The sequence below is a fragment of the Hyla sarda genome, chromosome 4 (assembly GCF_029499605.1).
Source record: "Hyla sarda isolate aHylSar1 chromosome 4, aHylSar1.hap1, whole genome shotgun sequence".
Taxonomy (NCBI): Eukaryota; Metazoa; Chordata; class Amphibia; order Anura; family Hylidae; genus Hyla; species Hyla sarda.
Genome location: NC_079192.1, coordinates 223,745,675 through 223,765,449, shown reverse-complemented (window position 1 = coordinate 223,765,449; position 19,775 = coordinate 223,745,675). Strand labels below are relative to the sequence as shown.

General features: G+C 42.7%; 1 long non-coding RNA gene across 1 annotated transcript in view; it reads right to left on the bottom strand.

Annotated features, from left to right (window-relative positions):
- Positions 1-255: 255 nt before the first annotated feature.
- The window catches only part of LOC130366972 (uncharacterized), a 36,476-nt gene continuing 16,956 nt past the window's right edge, over positions 256-19,775 (bottom strand). Inside the window, exons 2-4 of the long non-coding RNA XR_008892022.1 lie at positions 3,968-4,027; positions 444-648; positions 256-338 (exon numbers count right to left, since the gene is read on the bottom strand). This is a non-coding gene — a long non-coding RNA (uncharacterized LOC130366972). The remainder of the gene's footprint in view (positions 339-443; positions 649-3,967; positions 4,028-19,775) is intronic.

The following is a 19,775-nucleotide window of genomic DNA, read 5'->3' as shown; positions in this document are numbered from 1 at the left end:
ATTATCTTTGACATTTGAAGGTGGGCGCAATTAGCATAATAATGCCACTTCTTAACTTTTGCTAAAAAATTATTTAAGGTAAGCATTGTAGAACCTTAGTGTCATTAAACATTTTAAATTTTTTAAATGAGAAAGTGCTCTACTGTAAACCAGCACATAGAAATCTTGAAGAAATGTTCCACCAAATCCGACACAAAATCTACCGACTATGATAAATCCCCCCCCATGTGTACACAATCCACTACCATTTTTCATGTCCTGTCTTCCTTTAACCACCACACAGGTCGTCTGACAATTACAATGACATTTGGGCATCAATTTTGAATCAAGAGCTTTGTCTGCGAACAAAGTGACAATATCACTACACAATATTTATGATGAAAACATAAATAGATTGCAGAAATAACAATACATGTAGTCAAATATAGAAAAATATTATTTACCAAATGCTTTGCTGACTTCACTATGAATATTTTCTACTGGTTTTGAAGTGTTATGAGGTGTTATATCCACATCACACTGATTTCTCTTTGTTTTCATCATAGTTCTTCTGAGTGCACTTTATATGATGATAATATGGCATTTTTCATTAAGTTGTAAAGCAAAAAGTCTGAGATAAAATGGCACATAATTGCCGGAGTGTTGCATCTGTAATCACATGAATAATTAGTTCACTCATTTTATACAAGCAATGAACAATTTCCTTTTAAAATGAGCCATTTAAACAGTTACACCTAAGCACGGATAAAGCAGACATGTTTCATTATTGCACAAGTGGTTACAATCACTTGATGAATCATAGCAATTCACTTGGCAGGAAGTTGGTAAATGGCGCTAAGTTATTGGCATGATTTCAGAATAGATAAGGTGTAACCCTTTATTGTACCTGTGAAATGACAAGCCTGTGGCATAAGGGGCTGCAGAGAACAGACATTCTTTTTCCTATAGGTTCATTTTATTTAGGGATGAAGGCTACTGAGAATCAGTTGGTTTATATATTTTAATACAAATCTGGTCTTGCATTTTCTGTTTACATTTCCTATTCCTTTTGATTACACTTCTGGCTTTGGCTTAAAAACTGCAGTGACAGTTTAAAAAAAACAAAAACAAACCTGTGTGAAAGACTAGCCTAAAGAACAGACAAATATACAGGGTAAATATCAGATTTTGTTAAAAAAAAAAAATATATATATATAGACAAAGAATAAGTCAGCCAGCACTTTAGTTGATACCAAACTATTATATGGACCTGGCCTGCAGGTGCACGCTACTAGGCTAGATATACAGCAACAGAAGAATGCAGCAGCACACTGCCAGCACAAAGATATAGGTACAACATGAATATGCAGGTAAAACATGGAGAGCTATACAGCTATGGTGTAATAGATGCAAATGTGAAACTATGAAATAGTGAGGCACTTAGCTCGCAAATTTGTCTCCGCCGGCGGTCAAATAGCTTGGACCGTCCCACCGACGGACGGTCCAAGCTATTTGACCGCCGGCGGAGACAAATTTGCGAGCTAAGTGCCTCACTATTTCATAGTTTCACATTTGCATCTATTACAGCATAGCTGTATAGCTCTCTATGTTTTACCTGCATATTCATGTTGCACCTATATCTTTGTGCTGGCAGTGTGCTACTGCATTCTTCTGTTGCTGTATGTATATATATATATATATATATATATATATATATATATATATATATACTTAAATAGGATAGAATAAAATAAAAGGTACAATAACAATATATTCCATATTCCTACATAACCTATTCTTCAGGAGTATTGCTTGCATTTGCTGTTATATGTTGCTGTATTATAATGATGAGTGTTCATTGGAGACAAATTATTTGTTGACATTACATTTATCAAGTTCAAGTCTGACCATTGGTACTTGATAGTATTAAAACCATTTGTTAATAGAAAATATACACTGTAGACAATATTTAACCACTTAAGGACCAGGAGTTTTTCAGTTTTTGCACTTTCATTTTTTTCCTCCTTACCTTAAAAAAAGCATAACTCTTTAAATTTTGCACCTGAAACATATGATTGCTTATATTTTGCGCCACCAATTCTACTTTGTAATGACATCAGTAATTTAACCCAAAATCTATGATGAAACAGAGAAGAAAATCATTGTGCGACAAAATTAAAGAAAAAACACCATTTTGTAAATTTTGGGGGCTTCCGTTTCTAGGCAGTACATTTTTGTACACCTTCTCTTTATTCTGTAGGTCCATACAATTAAAATGATACCCTACTTATATAGGTTTGATTTTGTCGTACTTCTGGAAAAAATCATGACTACATGCCGGAAAATGTATATGTTTAAAATTGTCATCTTCTTTATTTTTCTGCGTATGGGACGGTATGAGGGCTAATTTTTTGTGCCTTGATCTGAAGTTTTTAGCAGGACCATTTTTGTATTGATTGGACTTTTTTTTATCACTTTTTATTCATTTTTTCATGATATAAGAAGTGACCAAAAATACGCCATTTTAGAATTTTTTTTGCGTGTACGCCATTGACCGTGCGGTTTATTTAACAATATTTTTTTATAATTCGGAAATTTCTGCACGCTGCAATACCCCATATGTTTATATTTATTCACAATTTTTTTTAAATGGGAAAAGGGGGGTGATTCTTACTTTTATTAGGGAAGGGGTTAAAAGATCTTTATTAACTTTTTCACTTTTTTTTATAAGTACATATAATCTGTGATAACGACCATCCATTCCAACTATTTTTATTAATGTTGGAGCTACTGCAGCTTTTTATATATGTGCACTGACAGACACTTATTAGGAACACAATATTAGATAGAAAATACTGCAAATTTTATACCTATTTTACTGCATTTTTTGTTTTGATTTTACACTGTGAACCCAGCCTCAGATTTTTTACATGGCGCTTACAATAATGTCTGAAACCACTTCCAATGAGTAAAAACATGGAATTCCTATAACAACCACTTCACACCTGCTTTTTCCAGATTGGCTGATACAACATGAGTGGCAGTGGAGTATGCAGGACATTATGTAGGGTTGGGAAAGTAAAGAATGTTACATAAAGTGTTTCGGAAATAAAAGGAGCTGCAGATGTAATATTGATCATGGACGTGATATTCAGAGCTGTTATTAGTAACAATATTTTTTGTCACCGTTTTTTTTAATGTGTAACATTTTATAGGAGAAAAAGAAAAATAATTATGCATTGTTTTCATACCCAAATGCCACGAAGAAATGACTATTTAAAATCAATTCATTTATTGTTACAATGTTATTAGCACTATCTTGAATAAACCAGTTAGATGAATGAAATGCCCAATTGAAGTTGTCAAATTGTTACTTTTGTGATGCTCCAATTGTTTTGTTATTTATTACACAGAAGGTAGGTTTCCAAAATAATAGCTATCATTAGTTTTTAATAAAATACAATGAATGTCGCCATGATATTCTCTCTGTGTGTAACGTAATGATAACTTTAAGCATGCAGTTGGAATGTTCATAAGTAATTTTGTCATTATAGTGGGAGGCCCTCAGGCAATCCATTAAATGGAAAAATGAGAATTAAATGTTAGGAGTTGGTGAATGGACTCTCATGCCTTTACTGTGACTATAAAATGAATAATAAACATGCTTAATGTGCTTTTATAGCTACTAGTTGTTTGTTTTCTATGCATGTGGAGAAATGCATTTTAGCATTGGCCTTTAAAAATTATACATTTCAATATAATGCAAATAAAACTACTTAATAAGAGATTAATTGATAACACTATATTGTGCGCTACTAAATGTTACCGTCTGAGCAAGTTATTGTGGAACAATCACATCACCCAAATGCTAGACGGCAACTGGGTCACCCATTTTAAGTCACTTTAACTGTGCAATTCAGTTGCCCACATTCATGATTGCCTTTGCACCAAGTATTTTACACAATCTGAGACTTGTTGCATGTCTTACCTCTGTGCACCAAATTCATATTTTCATGCTCCTTCTTTAGCACTTTTCTCAAGTGTACATCTTAAATTTAAAAAAGGAGAAAATGAGGCATGTTTAGGAAAGGGGTGAGGAATTTAACAAATTTGTTAATACAGGTCTTCCAAAATAGGTGCAAAAATGGTACAGTTTCAAGTGTACCTGTCGTTAACAAAAACGTTTTATATAATGTAGATAATACCATTATATGTATATTTGTAATATGCATTGATTAAAAAATGTATATATTTTTGGGTGAAAAAATGCTGTCCCTACAGATATTACCTGTGTGTCTCTATGAGGAGACCAGGTACAGGAAGTAAGGGCAGGACAAGTAGGGCTCTGTGCAGGCTCCTGGCTTGTAAATCAGCCTGCTGTGTGAGCCCATAGCATGTCACAAAGTCTCACTGCACAGAGCCTTGCTTGTCCTCACTGCACAGAGCCTTGCTTGTCCTCACTGCACAGAGCCTTGCTTGTCCTCACTGCACAGAGCCTTGCTTGTCCTCACTGCACAGAGCCCTACTTGTCCTCAGTACTCAGAGCCCTGCTTGTCCTCAGTACACAGAGCCCTGCTTGTCCTCAGTACACAGAGCCCTGCTTGTCCTCAGTACACAGAGCCCTGCTTGTCCTCAGTACACAGAGCCCTGCTTGTCCTCAGTACACAGAGCCCTGCTTGTCCTCAGTACACAGAGCCCTGCTTGTCCTCAGTACACAGAGCCCTGCTTGTCCTCAGTACACAGAGCCCTGCTTGTCCTCAGTACACAGAGCCCTGCTTGTCCTCAGTACACAGAGCCCTGCTTGTCGTCACTGCACAGAGCTTTGCTTGTCCTCAGTGTACAGAGCCCTGCTTGTCTTCACTGCACAGAGTCCTGCTTGTCCTCAGTACACAGAGCCCTGCTTGTCTTCACTGCACAGAGCCCTGCCTGTCCTCAGTGTACAGAGCCCTTCTTGTCCCCAGTGTACAGAGCCCTGCTTGTCCTCAGTACACAGAGCCCTGCTTGTCCTCTGTGTACAGAGCCCTGCTTGTGGTCACTGTACAGAGCCCTGCTTGTCCTCACTGCAGAGCCCTGCTTGTCCTCAGTTTACAGAGCCCTGCTTGTCCTCAGTTTACAGAGCCCTGCTTGTCCTCAGTGTACAGAGCCCTGCTTGTCCTCAGTGTACAGAGCCCTGCATGTCCTCAGTACACAGAGCCATGCTTGTCCTCAGTGTACAGAGCTCTGCTTGTCCTCAGTGTACAGAGCCCTGCTTGTCCTCAGTGCACAGAGCCCTGCTTGTCCTCAGTGCACAGAGCCCTGCTTGTCCTCAGTGCACAGAGCCCTGCTTGTCCTCAGTGCACAGAGCCCTGCTTGTCCTCAGTGCACAGAGTCCTGCTTGTCCTCACTGCACAGAGCCCTGCTTGTCCTCACTGCAAAGAGTCCTGCTTGTCCTCACTGAACAGAGCCCTGCTTGTCCTCACTGCAAAGAGCCCTGCTTGTCCTCAGTGCACAGAGCCCTCCTTGTCCTCACTGTACAGATCCCTCCTTGTCCTCACTGCACAGAGCCCTGCTTGTCCTCAGTGTACAGAGTCCTGTTTGTCCTCACTGCACAGAGCCCTGCTTGTCCACCCAATCTTTCTGTATTTGGTTTCCTCACAGAGACACACAGACAATAGCTGCAAGGACAAAAATATACACATTTTTTAACCAATGTATATTACAACTACTGTACAGTATACATTAAATGTTATTGTCTACATTATATAAAAAGTTTTTGTTAACAACAGGTACACTTTAAAATCTATTGAAAGCATTCTAACATTTAAGATAGACAATTACAAATTATTACGAAGTTTAATGATTCTGCTTTTTTATTACTTAATAAATGTTAATGATGTTACTGAAGCCTAATGAAATGTAAATGAAAAGATCATAGCAATCATCATTACTTTTTTACCAGTTTAGTTCTAATAGACACACATGTCCTCAGGCAGACAGTGGGAGTATTGCAGAGATGGCCATTTTGCGTATATTCACTGTCCAGGAAGAGGTGGGAATATAGGCAAATAGGCCATTGCTACATTACTTCCACTGTCTGCCGTTACCATAGTATTACTACTTACTGCCCAAAGGTGTGTGTTCCTATGTAAAGTAAATATTGTTGAAAAAGAAGAAATGGTAAATGTAGCAAACTTTCTTTGTTTCATTTGTATTCTTGAAGCCTTTGTTTCAAATAATATATATTTTATATATACACTAGCTGAGTACCCGGCGTTGCCCCGTTTTTCCTTCCTAATCCTTATTGTGGAGGAAAATCAACAGAGGAAGCTTTTGACTTCATATCCTGTCCTCATATATTGTTAATAGAAAACAGGAATGTGGGTGCACTACTGTGGTAGATGTATACAATGACATAGGCTATCCCTCAACACTGATGTTAAAATTGAGACATTCGCCAGTGTATCCTTATATGAAGAACACACCAGAGCCCGCACACCAACGCCAAGGTTTCTCAAAATGGCGCGGGACCTACCCTAATCCTACCTGTGCTTGATAAGCAAAACAGGGGCCAGTGGGCAATTACGGCAGCATTCGGTTGACTCACAACTTTCTCCCAGATACCCTCCAGCGTGACTGAGCACACATGCAATGGGAAGAGGGAGGCAAGTTGCAAGCCCCACCTGAGTTGGCTAATATGGGTGCATAGCCTCACATGTCCTACCTTAATGCTGCCTTGAAGATATTCAAGGCGCATTAATTTTGGAGTTTACACACCTCCAAGTATAAAATTTAAACAAACAACAAAAAACATGGTCTCAAATGGCTGGAGGGGCTCAACCCCAAATGCGCTTGTGCATTTATACTGGGGGAGCAGACCCTGCCCTTGTAGTCCGTTGCTAGGGGCGATCCCCAGCATAAAAATGCATACAATCGAGGATGCCTGCAGTGGACTACAAGTGCCACAATAGAATCCTACACCAGATAAACGGTGTGGATGTGTTACAATAAGAATAATACAAAACAGGAATGTGGGTCCACTACTGTGGTAGATGTATACAATGACATTGGCTATCCCTCAACACTGATGTTAAAATTGAGACATTCGCCAGTGTATCCTTATATGAAAGACACACCAGAGCCCGCACACCAACGCCAAGGATTCTCAAAATGGCGCGGGACCTACGCTAATCCTACCTGTGCTTGATAAGCAAAACAGGGGCCAGTGGGCAATTACGGCAGCATTCGGTGTGGATGTGTAACAATAAGAATAATACAAAACAGGAATGTGGGTGCACTACTGTGGTAGATGTAGCAATGGACTACAAGGGCAGGGTCTGCTCCCCCATTATAAATGCACAACCTCATTTGGGGTTAAGACTCTCCAGCCATTTGAGACCACGTTTTTTGTTGTTTGTTTAAATTTTATACTTGGAGGTGTGTAAACTCCAAAATAAATGCGCCCTGAATATCTTCAAGGCCGCATTAAGGTAGCACCTGTGAGGCCAGGCACTCATATTAGCCAACTCAGGTGGGGCTTGCAACTTGCCTCCCTCCTCCCATTGCATGTGCGCTCAGTCACACTGGAGGGTATCTGGGAGGAAGTTGTTAGTCGACCGAATGCTGCCCCTGTTTTGCTTATCAAGCACAGGTAGGATTAGCGTAGGTATAGGATTAGCGTTTTTTGTTGTTTGTTTAAACCTCATATATTGTTGTCATATCCCAAACCCATATCTCATCCTCCTATCCCGTCGTCCTATCCCGTCCTCCTATCTCGACCTCCTATCCCGACCTCCTATCTTGACCTCCTATCCCGACCTCCTATCCCGTCCTCCTATCCCGTCCTCCTATCCCATCCTCCTATCCCGTCCTCCTATCTTGACCTCCTATCCCGACCTCCTATCTCGACCCCCTATTCGTCCTAGTATCCCGACCTCCTATCCCGTCCTCATATCCCGACCTCATCTCGACCTCCTATCCCGATGAAGAAGCGCATGTAGCGTGAAACAATTGTCGCTTACCTGACTTGTAACTGCCTAATCCCGCTGCTCCGTAAAGAATAAACCGTGGATGTTGTTATTTGCAAGACGTGAGTGCCGCCTATTCATTCTTATCTCAGTGGTTTACTATTTATCAGTTCTGAGTAGATATTACTGATTGGTGCACTAAGTATTAAGTCTTTGAAAGGGAAATATTAGATTTAAAATGACCGTTATAAGATCAGATTGTATTGCGATTGTATGTGTGTGGAGTCTGAACAATCGGATATTGTCCAGCTGAGATAAGATTTACCTGTCTAGTGAACTGACGGTGCGGTATGGGGTGTAAAGCTGATTTGTCTCCCCATGGTGCACCTGGGGTAACTCTAAATGAACCAGCAAATACTGGCAGTCTGACAAATAAAGCTTCTCCCCGTAGTCCAGACCAACAGAACACCAACTATAATCTTTAGACTGTGTGTGTGAGGGGTATATAGTGTGAGACAGGAAAATGGATGTGCAATGTGAATGTGAGATATATTTCTATGCTGTCCATACGTACATGCCACAGACATAGTACTGTGATGTCACAACAAATACTTTTATATAGGGGCTGAACGGCACAGCCTGGAGTTTGTGGCAGCATAAAGAGACCATATAATGGCTGAATGGAACAGCCTGGAGTTGGCTGAAGCATGAGAAGACCATATAGTGGCTGAATGGCACAGCCTGGAGGTGGCAGCAGCAGCATGAGGAGTCCTGAAAGTCACTCATTGAAAGAGTGGTGGAGTGGTGCGGTGGGCTGCAATACCAGTACCCGGTAATGAAGGTGGGTGAAAGAAGGAGAACTTGGCATCAGATATGTGGCATCAGGCAGTGGAAGGATCAGAATAGTAGCTGAGGCAGGTAGGCAGAAGAAAACGGTCTTTTTTGTCAAAGTATTGGTGTGCACAAGTATTGAGGATATATTTTTTTAAATCTAACAAAAGGAAAGGTGTGCAAAAAACATTTTGTGCCATCAATACCACCAAGTATTGATGTGATGCAAAGACCTCTAAAAGGTGGAAGGGAACAACGTATGGTCCATTGTAACAGGTGTGGGTTAAAACTTCCCCTGTAAGGCCCTACTCTCGCACTATTAATTCCATTATTGGCAAGTGTTACCCGTCCTAAAAAGGGCTTCCCCACACAGGAACCTCTCCCTATTTCCAACTAAAAACACTGCCATTTCTCATGGTTTTTAGTTGGAAATAGGGAGAGGTTCCTGTGTGGGGCTGCCCTTTTTAGGACGAGTAACACTTGCTAAGAAGGGAATTAATAGTGCGAGTAGAGCCTTACAGGGGAAGTTTTTACCCACACCTGTTATAATCGACCATACTGTCACGATGCCGGCTGGCAGGTAGTGGATCCTCTGTGCCAGAGAGGGATTGGCGTGGACCGTGCTAGTGGATCGGTTCTAAGTCACTACTGGTTTTCACCAGAGCCCGCCGCAAAGCGGGATGGTCTTGCTGCGGCGGTAGTGACCAGGTCGTATCCACTAGCAACGGCTCAACCTCTCTGGCTGCTGAAGATAGGCGCGGTACAAGGGAGTAGACAGAAGCAAGGTCGGACGTAGCAGAAGGTCGGGGCAGGCAGCAAGGATCGTAGTCAGGGGCAACGGCAGGAGGTCTGGAACACAGGCTAGGAACATACAAGGAAACGCTTTCACTGGCACGATGGCAACAAGATCCGGCAAGGAAGTGCAGGGGAAGTGAGGTGATATAGGGAAGTGCACAGGTGATAACACTAATTGGAACCACTGCGCCAATCAGCGGCGCAGTGGCCCTTTAAATCGCAAAGACCCGGCGCGCCCGCGCCCTAGGGAGCGGGGCCGCGCGCGCCGGGACAGGACTGACGGAGAGCGAGTCAGGTACGGGAGCCGGGGTGCGCATCGCGAGCGGGCGCTACCCGCATCGCGAATCGCATCCCGGCTGGAGGCGGTATCGCAGCGCCCCGGGTCAGTGGATCTGACCGGAGCGCTGCAGTGAGGAGAGTGTAGCGAGCGCTCCGGGGAGGAGCGGGGACCCGGAGCGCTTGGCGTAACACATACATTGTTCCCTTCCACCATTTAGAGGTCTTTGCATTGCATAAATACTTGGTGGTATTGGTGGCACATGGTGTTTTTTTGCACACCTTTCCTTTTGCTAGATTAAAAAAATAATTATTTAATATATTTTATCCTAAGAAAACTTAAAGGGGTATTCCGGCCAAAAATATTTTATCCTCTATCCAAAGGATAGGGGATAAGATGTCTGATCGCGAGGGGCCCACTGCTGGGACCCCCCGCAATCTCCCTGCAGCACCCGCATTCTCCGGGTTTCCGGGACTGGGGACTTCATGCCACGCCCCCTCCATTCATGTCTATGGGAGGGGGCGTGTTGGCCGTTCCGCCCCCTCCCATAAACATGAATGGAGGTTTCCGAAACTGGAGAGGCAGCTCCCGCATAGAATGCAGGTACTGCAGGGAGATCACGGGGGTCCCAGTGGTGGGTCCCCTGTGATCAGACATCTTATACCTTATCCTTTGGATAGGGGATACAATGTTTTTGCCCAGAATACTCCTTTAAGTTTTACTTAATGCATATCTTCAATACTTACTTGTGGTCTAATGCACAGGAATTTCTTAAACTGGGGACCAGCACCTTAATTATGCTTTACAGTATACATGGCAGCACAATGAGAGAGCCTGGAGGTGGTAGCATCAGCATGAGGAGACCATATGGCAGCACAATTAGAGAGCCTGGAGGTGGCAGCATCAGCATGAGGAGACCATAGACCAGCACAATTAGAGAGCCTGGAGGTGGCAGCATCAGCATGAGGAGACCATATGGCGGCACAATGACAGTGCCTGGAGGTGGAAGCATCAGCATGAGGAGACCATATGGCGGCACAATGACAGCCTGGAGGTGGTAGTATTAGCATGAGGAGACCATAGAGCAGCACAATGACATAGCGGCAGCAGCAGCCTGAGGGCCATGCCAACTGAGGGTTGAGTCTGAGGAACTCACCGAATGCTGACCAGGGGTGTCGGATGTCACCTGGGATGAAGTGGATGACCGAGGGAACTGATCAATCACCGCTGCTGGGTTACTGGTTGAGACACGACTGCTAGCTGACATCGGGAGCTCAGACCACTCGCTGCGACTCCGGCTGCCACACTCCCCTACTTTGCTGCGACATCTGCCTGCGCCTGATTACTTTAGACCTCTGACACTCCTCTATGCTATTCCTGGCACTACTCTGCCTGACATACTTATTGCGTATATGAAAGGAGTACAATACGCTTCACTACGCTTAAAACAGTATTTGTTTAGAACAGCAGGTGTGTACTATTGGCTGTCCTTTCACAGAATCTAGGCCTTTGACAGATTAAGGGTGCGTTCCCACCTGGCGTATAAGCAGCGTATTTCATGCTGCGCAAAATGTACGTCAGTAGCGGGAAATACGCTGCGTATTCCTTGCTCACTATACACACAGGGCTTTCCGGCGGAAGCCCTATGTGTGTAGTGAGTTTTGGAGGTGGGGCCGTGTGCCAGCGTGTCTGTGACGCACTCCTCCGCCTCCAAAACTCACTGCACACATAGGGCTGCCGCCGGAAAGCTCTGTGTGTATAGTGAGCAAGGAATACGCAGCGTATTTCCCGCTGCTGACGTAAATTTTGCGCAGCGTGAAATACGCTGCGTATACGCCAAGTGGGAACTCACCCTAACAGGTATAAAATAGTACACTACTTAAATGTACGTATGTGGTATGCAATTATGAGGGCAGAAAATGTGCTACAGTACGCTTGAAAAACGTATTGGAGTAAAACACCAGCCGGTGAGATCTTTTGCCTGGGCTTTAACAGTATCTAGGCCCTTCACAGATTAACAGCTACAAAATAGTACACTACTTACATGTAGGTATGTGGTATGCACTTATGAGGGCAGAAAAATGTGCTACAGTATGCTTTGAAAAAAACGTATTTTTACACAACACCAGGAGTACACAACAGTGCTGGAGCACACAAGCTGTGTACTGAACCCAAAATTGCACTCTGTCAAAGACTATTAGGAATGGACTGCTGGGTATTATATCGTCTACAGACTAGTATAACCAGCAGATGATTTGTTGTGGAACAAAGACACAGAGTTGCGCTGAAAAATTATTCCTGCCTCCTTTGTTACGATTTATGAAGTTGAGGCAGCTTGTTGAAATGTATGAGGCAACACACAGCTATCTGCCCCTCTCTGTAATACAATGCTGTAGAAAGTGACTGGAAGGTTAATGGCAGCAGTAAAAATCCTTTTCAGTGGAAAACAGCACCGACGGCTGGCGCTGGACGGCAGTGGAGGACGTAGAGGAGGGTGCAATGGAGGCAGAGGTCTGGCTGCCAGAACCTCTACAGGAGGGAGTGGGGAAGTGGGAATGCATGGCTGGAAGGTGTTGGGGTGTCTGGAGTACAGTGGCAGGAGCTGCTTTCCCCTGCACACTGCTGGTGGTGCTGCTACAACCACCCCGCATCTATTCCCACTCCCAACAGTGGTTGACTCTCAGATTCTGGGTGGTACCCAGCCGAGCCAAAGACCTTCCTCTCCTCACACTGGCATGGCACAGCTGACAAATGCCTATAGCAGCATCATCTGCTACCAGAGGGAAGTAAGCCCAAACAGGTGACTTAAGCACCGACCTCCTGTCATACAGGATGGTGCTGACTTGCACCTGTTTGGGCTCAGTGCGCGCAGGTGGAGCTGGCTGCTGCTGCCTCCTCCTGCTGCCATTACCAGTGGAGCTCCTGACAATGGTCTCCCTGTTGACCTGGTGCACTGTTTCCCTAGGGTGCCTGCCTTCCTCATCACTGCGGCTGTGAACTGACAAGGGAGGTGGCACCCATTCTGGGTCACCCTCCTATTTCCCCCCTTATATGTCAGACCCAGGGCCAAACTGTGGTGGACTGAGGGGAACAGCAGATGTGGAGCCCCTGACCTGGCTCTGCTGTCCCCTCGCTGACGCCTGGGTATGACTAAGTGTGGGGGTTCATTGGCTAAAACCACTCGCACCAGTTGGAAGGGATATCACTGGGGTAATGACAGCCGTTACCCCTCCTCCTCCATCATCCCTTCCAAAAGGTCCTAAGCATCAGCAAATGGAGATCAGCCTGATGCAGGACCTCCCCCAAGAGGTCCCTCTCACTGTCGCTGTCAAACAGGAGAAGGATAGATTCTTGGGGGCTGGTCCTACAGGAACGGGAGTGCTGCTGCTGCTTGGAGCCGGGACAGAGGAACCTGTGGCACTGGCTTATGGCACGAGAGCTACTACTTCCTCGGCATCCCGTGAGGAAATGGGGCATCTGTCATCACCAAAAAAGTCCCTAATGAGGCAGCAGTCCAGCACTGGAACCAACTCCCCCAGCCCTGCTACCTGAACGGCCATGTGAACTACTCATAGTAACGGTGGGGAAAACTTTATTGGGAAGCGGACTCTGGGGCTAAACCTACCTAAAAAAAGACACAGACACTGACGCAGACACTGAAGAAGACACTAATACTTAAAACTAACGCTAATAAACTTTTTTTTTTGTTTTTTAGACACCAAAGACAATTACGCATACATGGATGCAGACACTACTAACTACACCAACTAAACAGTAAAAAAACTAACTAAAGTAACACTGAAACTTTTTTTTTTACATACCAAAGACAGACACAGACGCAGACACTACTAACTACTCTAATTAAACAATAAAAAATGAACTAAAAACTAAAGCTAATAAACTTTTTTTTTTTTACACAGACACTAAACTAAAACACACCTAAAGCCTACACTATACTATACATAAATTAACTAACTCTATACCCAACACAAAAACCTATCTGCTAAGCTAACCTACTCTATCTAACACTTTCTAATTCGCTGGATAATTTGCTTTAAAAAAGCACATGAAAGAACACAGACAGTATTCTAGCTCCTCTCACTAAAACCGCCACATGAAACTGCAAAGGGACTGCTGCTGGGAAAAACCTTATATAGTGAAGGGGTGGGATATTGCTAACCTCTGCATCATTCTCATTGGGCCACAAGCTAAAAGAAGGGAGGGATCAGTGTCCTCGAATTGATGATATTTGCAAATATTCACAAATATGCGAATATTCACATATGGAAAATATTTGTGCGCCAGTCTCACACAGTAAATAGTATTGGAGCCTTTTTAAGACCACAAGCTGGAAGCAGGGAGGGATGATGATCCCTGTGATGTGTACTATGGAAAAAAAAAGATATTCGTATTTGCGAATAATCGAAGTTGCTATATTCGCGAAAAAAATTCGCATTGTGAACACTAATCAGATGACGTTGGTGGAGAGAAGTTTCAGGCATTTGGATTTTTACCACCCAACCCAATTGTTATGGGAGAAATGAGCCACCAAAGATATCTGGCTGTAACCTGACCCTCCCCATATAAACATGAACTTTCGGCTGTGCTGATATGTATAGGAAGGTAGAGAGAGATAACTAACATTTATTGAAAGTGTATTGCTACCTTTTCCACTACTTGATCCAAGACAACATATTACTCTACTCCAATGTTCACTGATCAAGTCTTGAGTAGTTTTCAAATTTTACTTGTTAGGTTGCTTTTAAAGGCATTTTAAGATATACCAATCCTTTACTGATATCTATTACATAATTTTAGTTATTCTAAGTTAGAAACATGAAGATATATGTATATACCATTCAACTATATCGTGTAGCTATACACAGTTCTAAACCATGCATAGTGTTAGTGTACTATAAAAGGTGCATAGTTGGGATTCCTACACAGAGATCACTACACAACTATGTGGACTAACACATTACTGATAATGTTACTTGTATACAATTTCACACAAGCATGGCTTGTTATAGTGTATAATACAGTTATGAGGCAAGGCATGACAAGGATGTTTTTCCTGTTTTCTGAACAGTAAACACCATTTATACTATCTTTGTACCGTGTAGGGTATGTTGGTTAATTATATATTTTGCAGCCATATATTTGTTAATGCTTCATGACTTTTATTTAATAAGAAATAGTTACATTCACAACCTGATTTTTGAGCCTCATATTGAGCAATAAACATTTGAAAAAAGCACACCAAAAGCAGAAACACCAAATTACATTTACATGAAACAACAAATATGATATGTGTTATTGGGTTATTTTTCATCCTCTGTGGGTAAGCTCTTAAAGCTTCCATTTCAGATCTTGAAGACTGTGAGGAATTGATGCACAGTTTTGTTTTACCTTCCAATATACTGTACAATGAATACAATTTCTTTGCTGAAACCAATCAATTTCAGAGCAATGTAGTTTTCTTTAAAAAATGAGCAGGAGGTTAAAAGAAAAAAAATTACATTCAACAGAGCAGAGTCAGAGGTCATACAAATCAGAAAGCCTAGCAGAGGCTACCAGTGTCATGTATCACATCTGCTTATGAAATACCAAAACCAAGGTTATTTGTTATTGATTAGATGAGCATGATTGATCATGCAAGGGTAACTTTATCCACTGGCCTTAAGAGGTGCTACAAAATCTTAAAATAAAACTAAAATAAGAACACTATGGTACATTATCTGACATGTGAGTAAATCCTCACATTTTTGTAAATATTTTATTAAATCTTTCATGTAACAACACTGAAAAAGACACTGCTACAATTTAAAGTAGTGAGTGCATAACAATGTTTCATGTTATGTCCCCTCAAAATAACTCAACACACAGCCATTAAAACCTTAAGGACAGAGCCCATTTTGGCCTTAAAGGGGTACTCCGGTGGAAAACATATATATATGTTTTTTTTATCAACTGGTTCCAGAAAGTTAAAAACAGATTTGTAAATAACGTCTATTACAATTTTTTTTATCCTTCCAGTACTTATCAGTTGCTATATACTACATTTTTGTATTTAAATAGGGAAAAGGGGTGATTTAAAACTTTATTGGGGGAGGGCTTTTTCACAATTTTTTCACTTTTTTTAAAACTTTTTTTTTACATTCATTTTAAACTTTTTTTTTAGTCCCCATAGGGGACTATTTATAGCAATCATTAGATTGCTAATACTGTTCAGTGCTATGCATAGGGCAGAAGACCCAGGGAGACGGACGGAGGCAGGCGAGGGGACCTCCCTCCTCCATATTGGCTGATCTGGTCCCCACGGCAGTATTGTTCCCGGCATCTGAGGGGTTAATGACAGACATGAGCGCGATCGAGGGTCCATGGCTGCTGACAGCCGCCGTGACCTGCAGCTCCCGCGCTCACTTCACAGCCATGCCTTAAATGTACGGCATTGTGTGCGAAGTGTCCTTAAGGGGTTAATGTCTAAACCTTAGCACCAAAACTGAATACACAACTATGTGGAAATGTTCCTGGGCCCCAAATGTCAATATTTTGTGTTGTCACCATATTTTCCAGAACTGCCTTAAGGGTTCTGGGCATGGAGTTCACCAGAGCTTCACAGGTTGCCACTGAAGTCCTCTTCCACTCCTCCATGATGACATCAAAAAGCTAGTGGATGTTAGAGACCTTGCGCTCTCCACTTTCTGATTGAGGATGCCCCACAGATGCTATAAAATTGTTTAGGACTGGAGATATGCTTGGCCAGTCCATCACCTCTACCTTCAGCTTCTTTTAGCAAGGCAGTGGTCATCTTGGAGTGGGGGCATTATCATGTTAGAATACTCTGAAGGGACTGGGATCATGCTTTGCTTCAGTATATTACAATACATGTTGGCATTTATGGTTTCCTCAATGAACTGTAGTCCCCCAGTGCCAGCAGCGCTCATGCAGCCCCAGACCATGATACTCCCATCACCATTGTTTGACTGTGGGCAAGACACATTTGTCATCCTCACCTGGTTGCAGCTACACACGCTTGACACCATCTGGACCAAATAAGTTTTATCATCGAATCACAAGACATGGTTCCAGTAATCCATATCCTTAGTATGCTTGTCGTCAGCAAACTGTATGCTTCCTTTTGCATCATCTTTCTTCTGGGATAACAGCCATATAGACCATTTTAATGCAGTATGTTACGTATGTTCTGAGAACTAATGGACTGACCCCCACCCCTTCAACCTCTGCAGCAATGCTGGCAGCACTCATATGTCATGACCGACTGGGGGGACAGGGAGAGTGAGCCCTAAACTGACCCTAAAAAATCTCTCCCTGCCTACTTGCCCATCCATCCTAAATGATGGATCGACAACTGGGCGCCGGTCCCTTCCTCCGCTAAAGTGCAGTGGCGTAAACACACATACTATACGTAGTCATTCACAGACCAGAACAGAAACAGAAAACTACTAGACAACCAGATATACCAGACAGAATACAAATACTAACAGGGCAGAATATAAACTCACAAACAGAGCAGAATATAGCGAATTAACAAACAGTTCATAAACTGGATATCAGATAAATGGCAGACATGATAAAATGAACAAGACTAGGCATGATATGAGTATACAGCAGAATCCAGGAGATGAAGGGCATAATCAGAAGAACTGAGAGCCAAAACACTAAACTGAACAGGTAACATAAGACACTGTTCACAATCAGGTACAAGTACAAAGGACAAAGATCAGATCAACCAAACAGGATATAAATATAGGACACTATTCACACTGGGACTCAGAACATACAAACTGGACTCCCTACTCCACTATAGGAGTAGCCATTAATAATAATGGAAATAAACGGAAATATAAAGCACTAGACTAGAACCGGAGGAGTCTGAATAGACCCCAGAATACCAAACAAGAACATAATATACAGAACACAGGGTAAAACCGACTAATGTAACACAGACTAAAATACAAAGGGCATGCTATTTAACCATGGCTAAAAACCCAGATAAAATGAGAAGATAAATACAAGGTAAATGCTCAAGCGGACATAGTAAGAATATAGTACAAACAGACATAGTAGTATAGCACTCAATAACCAGCACTAGAATGCAGGAGAATTTGGCTAAATAAATCCACCCGAGTTCTCATTCGTTCAGAGCATTAACTATTCCCTATCCAGGTAAAATAGCAAACTGCTCTGAACAAACTTGTGTGTGAATACACATCTAAACAGAAAAAAAAAAAAACAAATAAACAGACATTACATCATACATCTATTTCACAATGGCAATCTCTGCATATGATGCTGAGCACATGAACTAAACTTCTTTTAAAACCATATTTAAGGAACCTGCTCTCTATTTACACCTGAGATGTTTTAACACTAACAAGCCACAAGACATCGGGAAGGAAAATGGCTAATTAGGCCCAATTTACACATTGCTACTTAGGGGTGTACTCACTTTTGTTGCCAAGGTTTAGACCATAGGCGTGCGCAGCCTATTGCATTAGGGTGTGCACCCTAAAGCACAAACTCACACCGCGCGCGTACATATATATATATATATATATATATATATATATATATATATGTATATATATATACATACACACAGTTAGTATAGTTCCCCCACATTAGGTGCAGTATAGTTCCCCCACATTAGGTGCAGTATAGTTCCCCCACATTAGGTGCAGTATAAGTCCCGCCACATTAGGTGCAGTATAGTTCCCACCACATTAGGTTGGCAGTATAAGTCCCTGCACATTAGGTTGGCAGTACAGTTCCCCCACATTAGGTTGGCAGTACAGTTCCCCCACATTAGGTTTGCAGTACAATTCCCCCACATTAGGTTGGCAGTACAGTTCCCCCACATTAGGTTGGCAGTACAGTTTCCCCACATTAGGTGCAGTTCAGTTCCCCCACATTAGGTGCCACCTAATGTGGGGGAACTGTACTGCACCTAATGTGGAGGAACTGTACTGCACCTAATGAAAGGGAACTGTACTGTACCTAATGTGGGGGAACTGTACTGCACCTAATGTGGGGGAACTGTACTGCACCAGTACAGTTCCCCTACATAAAGTGCAGTACAGTTCCCCCACATTAGGTGTAGTATAGTTCCCCACATTATGTGCAGTACAGTTCCCCTACATTAGGTGCAGTATAGTTCCCCCACATTAGGTGCAGTATAGTTCCCCACATTAGGTGCAGTATAGTTACCCACATTAGGTGCAGTATAGTTCCCCACATTAGGTGCAGTATAGTTCCCCCACATTAGGTGCAGTATAGTTCCCCCACATTAGGTGCAGTATAGTTCCCCACATTAGGTTGGCAGTATAGTTCCCCACATTAGGTTGGCAGTATAGTTCCCCACATTAGGTGCAGTATAGTTCCCCCACATTAGGTGCTGTATAAGTCCCACCACATTAGGTTGGCAGTATAAGTCCCCGCACATTAGGTTGGCAGTACAGTTCCCCCACATTAGGTTTGCAGTACAGTTCCCCCACATTAGGTTGGCAGTGCAGTTCCCCCACATTAGGTGCAGTTCAGTTCCCCCACATTAGGTGCCACCTAATGTGGGGGAACTGTACTGCACCTAATGTGGGGGAACTGTACTGCACCTAATGTGGGGGAACTGTACTGCACCTAATGAAGAGGAACTGTACTGCATCTAATGAGGGGGTACTGTACTGCAACTAATGTGGGGGAACTGTACTGCACCTAATGTGGGGGAACTGTACTGCACCAGTACAGTTCCCCTACATTAAGTGCAGTACAGTTCCCCCACATTAGGTGTAGTATAGTTCCCCACATTATGTGCAGTACAGTTCCCCTACATTAGGTGCAGTATAGTTCCCCACATTAGGTGCAGTATAGTTACCCACATTAGGTGCAGTATAGTTCCCTCACATTAGGTGCAGTATAGTTCCCCCACATTA